Source organism: Chelonia mydas, chromosome 7 (genome assembly GCF_015237465.2).
Source record: "Chelonia mydas isolate rCheMyd1 chromosome 7, rCheMyd1.pri.v2, whole genome shotgun sequence".
Classification (NCBI taxonomy): domain Eukaryota; kingdom Metazoa; phylum Chordata; order Testudines; family Cheloniidae; genus Chelonia; species Chelonia mydas.
In genome coordinates this window covers 51,612,278-51,619,842 of record NC_057853.1, presented here as the reverse complement: position 1 = coordinate 51,619,842, position 7,565 = coordinate 51,612,278, and the positions used below count along the sequence as shown (strand labels likewise).

The window sequence follows — 7,565 nt, the reverse complement described above, 5'->3', positions numbered from 1 at the left end:
CTCTCTCACACTCTCTCTGTTAATCTGATTTTCCTAGGTACTCAGCACTCACATTTCCAGCTGAGCTCAATAGGCATTGAGGATGCTCAGCACCTCTTTGAAATCTTGTGTGTGAGTTGGGAAATCCCTTTGGCAGTATTTTGAATGAAAGTCAGTCATTTTGGATTATTCTATTATATAGGCTAAAGGAAAACCTCTCACTCGTGTGCTGAGCATTTTCAGGAGGAAACTCCTGGTCCTGCAGTGTGGAGAGTGACAGCACCAGCCTGAATCTAGACAATAATGTGAACTAATGTATTTTGGATTAAATAAATGTTGGCCTCTATGGGCCAAATCCACCATTGTCATGAGTGGGTGCAATGCCATTGACTGCAGTGGTGCTGCAGTCACAGCCTTTATGCCAGCAGTGTATCTCCTGAGGCTTTCTGTAGCCAAGTATCTTGGTGCTAAAGTATTGGCTGCAAATTCCCAAAGTCGAGTGGAGTCTGAATAATGGTGAAGGAGGGAAACCTCCCAGAAATACAGCTCTCTGCCTTTTCTCTGGCTCTCCTACAGACAAGGAAGAGGGGTACATCAAATCCTTGAGCAATAAAAGGAGGAATTCCCTGGAGATCCCAACCTTCCTGCTCTGCTTCAGAAGGGGAGGTTGGCTAACCCTTCCTCACTGCCACAGGAGCATTTGAAGCAGAGCTCTATGTGGCTCGGAAGCGAGGGTTGCCAACTTTCTGATTGCAGAAAACCTAACACTAGGGTGACCGAAGTTCTCTATGCAGAATACAGGATACTTGGTTAAATTACTCATATATAAGCTAGTTCAAGGGCAATCAATCAGAACTATGCAGTACAAACATTCAAATTAACATCTAGTTCACTGAGCCCCTGTTAAAAAGAAATACTGCATAGTTGGATTCTTTTTATTTACCTTCTTATCTTTAAGGCTCACATTGGGAGGGAGGGTAGGCACGTGACACACCCCATTCCCCTGTCTCACACAGGGTGTATGTGGCCGACCGACCCGCCCCTCTCTGCCTGGTGCTCTCTGCCCTCCATGTCTGGCTGGGGCCCCGGGACGGCCCCACTCTCCTGGTACGTGGCGTTGCATCGTCCCAAAGCACCGTGTGGGGGCATGCAAGGTCATATGCCCTGCCCCTGCTCCCCAGATTTCTGCCAGGGTTCACACCAGAATGTGACCAGTAGCAGCCTTTCAGCAATGTGGGGGAGGGAAGGGATGGGAGCTGCTTCCAGCTGCAGGGGAGGAGGAGGCGAGGGGAGAGGGATGACTTGGCCTGTGTCTTTGCAAAGCTCATCTCTTCTCCCCCTACTCTTACCTCTCCCCCACTGCTGGAAGAAGCTTGTCCCTTTCTGCTTGCACAGTTTTGAAAGGCTGCTACTGGCCACCGCCATAACCCAGCTGCAGCACAGGCAGGAAGGGGTTAAACCCTAAAGATTAGGGTTGCCAACCCTCAAAGATTGCCCTGAAGTCTCCAGGAATTAAAGATTAACGTCATGTGATGAAACTTCCAGGAATACATCCAACCAAAATTGGCAACTCTACTAAGGGTGCATGGTGCACCAGAGCCCAGGGAACCTGACTGCAGGGGCTTCAGTGAACGCGGCCAGAGAGGTGGCACAGGAGGGGAGGGTGCCTACGGGATGGAGCAGTCCCGTGTTCCTTGGGGGCAGGACGCAGGGCAGGGGAGGCGGGTGAAGAGGATGCTAAACTCCTGTCCCGGGAGCTGCTGTGAATTCTGCAGGTTTGGGGTGTGAACAGCCTGGAAATTGCTCCCCCCCCGCCCAACTCCAGAGTTTAGCTGAGGGGTGGAGAGGCTTCCCTGTGCCAGCACTGTGTGGCTCTTTGGAATATGCAGGGCTTGGCTCCTTCTGGCCAGTGCCCTGGGTTGGAGGGTCTTGGGCTTTCCCAAGTGCCAGCTGGACATGGGACAGGGAGGGGGAGGTGGGGGCCGAGCTGAAGGACCAGCAGGGGGAATGGCTGGCCCTGCGCGCTGCATCTTCACTCTGCCACCAGCCTTGCATACCCACCCCCATTGTTGGTTACTGGACCCTCTCCCCGCCCCACTCTCCGCTGATGGTCAGGCGGCTGTGAGCAGTGATCCAGCCAGCAGCAGGACCCGCCGGTACTGATGTGGGGGAGACAGAAAATACGGGACAATTTGTCCATTTTTAAGAAAAAGTTGGGACACCTGCAGGAGGGCTTAAATACGGAACTGTCCCTTTAAAAAGGGGACATCTGGTCACCCCACTGAACACCCTTGCCCTGGCCCGTTCCTTTCCCAAGGCACATCCCTGCCCTGCCCCTTCTCTGAGGCCCTGCCCCCTGCTCACGCCATTTCCCCCTCCCTCCATTGCTCACTCTTCCCCCACCCTCACTCGCTCATTTTCACCAGGCTGGGACAGAGGATTGAGGTGTGTGGGGGTGAGAGCTCTGGCTGGGGAAGGGGGTCAGGGGGCCGAGGGGTTTGGAGTGTGGGAAGGGCCTCCAGGCTGGGGCAGGGGCTTGGGATGTGGGAGGGGGTGAGGGTTCCGGCTGGCGGTGCAGAGTCTGCGTTGGGCTGGGGATGAGGGGTTTGGGGTGCAGGAGGGGGATCTGGGGTTGGGGAATGGGGTTGGGGTGTGGGCGCAGCAGGCGTGCTAAGGCAGATGGGAACCGGCCAGTGGGAGTGTGGTGCCAGCTCCAACTAGAGCCACTGCGACCCAGTACGGGGTCGTGACCTGTAGTTTGAAAACCACTGAGTTACATAGTGAAGAAATGTATCACTATGGGAACAGGGTATCCAATATTGCTGGGAAGGAATGCACTGGATTTTATGATGCAGTACAACATATTTTTGGAAGTTGTATTCACTCTAGTCTGATTTTCCAAATTCCTCCTAAGTGTAGCAACTGGCATCTGGAGCTTGTCAACAAAATATGTCTGATCCGATCTGAAAGCATCCCACTTTGAAAGTTAAAAATAATGTAAGTACTGGGTAAAAAGTTACTCTTTGGAAAGAGCCAGCAGCAGCTCTCTGCAAAGCTCAAAACAGGGACGGCCTTTGTGTCCTGCATAGCACAGCAGTGAGTGCACTGTGTGCATTTAACAAATAAATGACTAGTTTTGCTTCCCCCCTTGGAGAATTTTCTCATATAGTGGGTGTTGTCCACGGCTTCTGCCCTCTGCTGGATTAAATTGGATCTGCCCTGGAGTTTAGCAAAAGATTCTGCTAGGGGTGTGGAGTTAGTCTCTAAGGTGCCACAAGGACTGCTCATTGTTTTTGCTAGTGCTGATAGCTCGAAGAGATTTCACTAGCACAAATGGAAGGAGAGGGTTGAATCTGCAAAGCTTTATGCAAAGGCAGATGGCAACTGTAGTGCTATGTGTGGGGGGAACAGCACAGATCTGAAGGTGCAAAATCGGTCTCACGTTTCATCTGAACTCAGCACTTCAGGGGTCTGTCTAGAATGTCTATAAAAGGCCAAATCCCTGAGAGCAATTATGCTGATATACAAATCAATAGGAAAGCAGATGGCAAGGGATTATTAATCAAATCCTGTAATTTTCTTGGGGAACGCTGTCTTAAAGCAATACTGTCTTTAAAGCTTTCTAAAGGCAACTCTGATTCCTTAGAGGAAAGTAGTGCCCAGTTTTACAAACAGGCTTAGCATGCAAGTTAAAATGTTTTGCATTTCCCCACTGATCCAAACTCCACTGCAGACCTGACCATGAGTGCTTGCTGGCTCGTGCCTCAGCTCTGTTACAGGCAACTGGTGAAATTTCACTGAATAAAGTATTTGCTAAATATTCAACCATTGTGTGAGCTGGTGAACTAATAATCATACAAGGATCAGGCTGTGTAATGAATAATTCAACCATACATGGTCAATAGCAAAAAATTCTACCCTACCCCCCCCACCCTCCCTTCTGGGGAGGGACCAAAAGACCACACACCTCCTGGGGACCCACCCCCATATGGAATCCCCCTTGTTCTTGTACCCCCTGCCCTGGGAAGGGACTGATGGCCCCCACAGCCCCCTGGGGACACCCTTTCTGCATCCCCACACAGGGAATCTCCCAGACCCCCTGTCCTGGGGTGGGAGTGGCAGAGCCCCATTTCCCCAGAGGGACCATCCAGTGCCCTCCATAAGGAACCATCCCCATGATCCCACAACCCTTGCCCTGGGGGAGGGGGGGTGGAATTGACAGACCCACACCCTGCAGGGGACCCCCCCCCCATGATTCCACACCCCCTGACCAAAGGAGGGACCAACAGCTCACCCCCGCCCCCCACAAACCTGGCAAACCCCACTTTGGCCACCAGGAAAGGGGCAGGACTTCCCACTCCCACCTGCCTGCCCCATGATGGGAATTCCCCCCTGCCAGGCAGTAGGGAGGTGGGACAGAGCTGGGAGAGCCCTTCCCTGACTCCCCCCCTCACCCCCCCGGCTTCCCATTGTTGGGGGAAGATGCTTTCTCCCTGCCCTCCCATGGACCCTCTTATCAGAGGGTGATGTCCCCGCTGATCTGCGAATGACCCCCCCCTCCACCAGTCCCTGCTCACCCATCAGAGAGATTCCCTCCATAACCGAGGGATGACACCCGCGATCTAGAGTAATGCCTCCGCCAGTTGCTGCCCCCCCCCCCGGTAGCTGGAGGATGACAGCCTTTTAGCTAATGTGACACCACCCCAGTCCCTGACACCTCGTCTCTCGCCTTGCTGTCAGCACAGGGGCACTGCTATGTGTGGGCGCCCACCCCAGAAAGCCAAAGGGGTGCTCGTGAAAGCACTAGCAGGGGAGGAATGGTGTCCCCATCCCCAAAGGACTTGCTGGCTAGAATGTGGGAGCTCAGCTTGTGCTGATTTAGCCACAGCTGCACCAAGTGGTCATTGGGCAGTGGTGCAGGCAAGGTGGGGGTGCTGCAGCCTGTGGGCCAAGAGCTGCACTCTTGGCTCCTTTTGTTTGGCTGGTAAATTCAAGACCCCGAAAGGTGTTTCCATTTATTTTATGCCCCCCATAACCCTCCCAGGTTCAATGTGCTGCACATTTTTGCCTGGATGACAATATTGTTGGAGTTGTCTGAAGGGACAGCTTGGTGGGAGATAATGGATGTTTGGTCTATAATTTACATTTTGGCAGCAGAGATGTGAACAAACTCACACCTGCTCTACCAAGCTATGCTGCCAAAGCCCCCCCGCATAGCCACAGCTACATCAGTAGCTTAGAGCATCTGTTTACATAGCTAAAGTCCTTCTAGGACGCCTTGTCTCGACTCAGAATTTCAGCACTGGGGGAAGAGGTGGGAAACTGGTGTATGGCTCTTTACAAACTGTGGTGACAGTGGCTGCAGAGATCAAAGCTTTGCTGGGGGTAGATGTAGCTCTATGCAACTTGTAAAAGAATTTGCAATTAATTGTGGGGGTTTGTTAGATTCTGCTCCAATTGGGCAGTGTAGTTAAAAGACATGCCTTGTTCACTGGATGGTGGGAAGTGTAATAGACTACTTGGGTTTCAAAAACCTAAGAGGAAACAGACTTTTGGCAGTAGAGAAGGGCTTGACCTCCTTGCTCTCTGTTCTAGCAACGCTTGGGAATGACTACCCCCCTGCAGCCCGTCTTTCAAAGGGGCCAGTACCAGATACTTCAGAGCGAATGACCAGAACAGGGCAATTATGAAGTGATCTATCCCATTGGCCAGTCCCAACTTCTGGTAAACAGAGATTTAGGGACACCGTGACTGATGTACTTATCCTCATCTTATTCTTTTTTGAATCAAGTGCTACTTTTGGCCTTCACAACAGCACAACGAGCTCCATGGGATGACAAGGAAGTCCTTATGTTCATTTTAAACCTGCTGTCCACTAATTTAACTGGGTTACCACTGGTTCTTACATTACATGAAGGGACAAATAACGCTTCTGCCACACTATTCATGAGTTTATAAACCTTTAGCCTATTCCCCTTAGTCATCTCTTTCCTAAGCTGAACAGTCCATCAAACTCTCCCCTTACGGAAGCGCTTCCATACTCATCGTTCTTGTTGCCCTTCTCTGTACCTTTTCCAATTCTTATATATCTTTTCTTGTGACAGGGTGACAAGAACTGCACCCAATATGCAAAGTGTTGGCATACCATGGAGTTATATAGTGGCAATATGATACATATGATCTTAACTATTCTTTTCCTCATGGTTGCTAACATTGTTTGCTTTTGCCAGGATTACTTTTGGAGCCTTTTTTTTTTTTAAATCAGTATTATAGTATCTAGCCACCACTGTGACAGCTCCTGCTGTAAGTGATAGGTTACATACCAAAGTTAGTAGCTCTGTAATTTCATATCTGAGTTCCTTCCAAACTCTCAGGTGAAGATCAGCTGGACCTGGTAACTTATCAGTAATTTTGTTCCAAAACCACCTCTATTTGGAATAGTTCCCTAGATGTGTCACCTAAAAAGAATCTCAGATATTGGAATCTCCCTCCCATCCTCTGCAGTGAAGACCAATGCAAAGAATTCATTTAGCTTCTCTGGAGTAGCCTTATCTTCTTTGAGTGCTTCTTTAGCACCTCAATCATCCAACGGTCCCACTGTTTGGCAGGCTGCCTGCTTCTCATGTACTAAAAAAACAAGCTACTCTTCAAATTCTTTTCTTGCCTGCATAATTGGGGCTTTCCAGCTATCGTCTTTTCTTGGAAAAAGTTACTTCTTTCTTACCACATCATAAATGAAAGCTACTGCCAGCACCGGTGCAGTGGCTTTAAAAATCAGTTTCCTATATAAGGGTTCTGCTGCAGAATAGCAATTCATTCTAAGGGCTGCTATCCAGCTCTGGTTAACTGTGGCCAGTAGGAGCTGCTTCTAAGGAAGGTGTAAACGTGCTGAAGGTAGGTACTAGGTTTAGATCTCATGTGGGATAATTCCCACATTTCAAAGACTGGCTTAAAGCCGCAGAGCATGAGGCTTAATATTCCTTAATGCCATGCAGTTTTAATATACATAAGAGATTTTTTAGAAAGAACCAGTGCTATTAACCTTTAGGAGGACTCTTTTTCCTTTATCTATTGGGTACTTTTGAAACTATCCCCTGAAACCACAGTTCAAGGTCCTGTCTATAACAGAAGAGTGCAGTGCTTTAATCAACTTAATTCAAACTGGTGAAAACCCTTAAATACCACTGGTTTGACAGGGGATTTAGGAAATCAGTACCACTAGGTGCTTTTGAAACTCAGTCAGTCAGTCTCTGTTATAACACTTCATTAGTTCTTAACTCACTTGAGCCATTCAGGATATACAGTACTTTACTTTCCACTGTAAAAAAAGCTGTAAACTTAAATTCTGCTGTAAGTAGCTCAACTACACTACTACAGTCAAAGTATTGCTAGCTTCTGCCATAGTTCTTCCGGCTTTGGTAGCACTTGAATATACCAGTTTAAAATGCCTATCGTTTGAAAATGCTGTGTATTTGTACTGAAAACGTGTTATTACACGATGGGAGAGAGCTTTTGACTAGTAATATAATATTTGCACATTGTATTTAAAAGCTAACTGGCCACTGAAATGCATATCCCAATTCATA

General features: G+C 49.1%; 1 long non-coding RNA gene across 1 annotated transcript in view; it reads left to right on the top strand.

Annotated features, from left to right (window-relative positions):
• Positions 1–1,337: 1,337 nt before the first annotated feature.
• The window catches only part of LOC122466552, a 28,086-nt gene continuing 21,858 nt past the window's right edge, over positions 1,338–7,565 (top strand). Inside the window, exons 1-2 of the long non-coding RNA XR_006292166.1 lie at positions 1,338–2,135; positions 2,894–2,976. This is a non-coding gene — a long non-coding RNA (uncharacterized LOC122466552). The remainder of the gene's footprint in view (positions 2,136–2,893; positions 2,977–7,565) is intronic.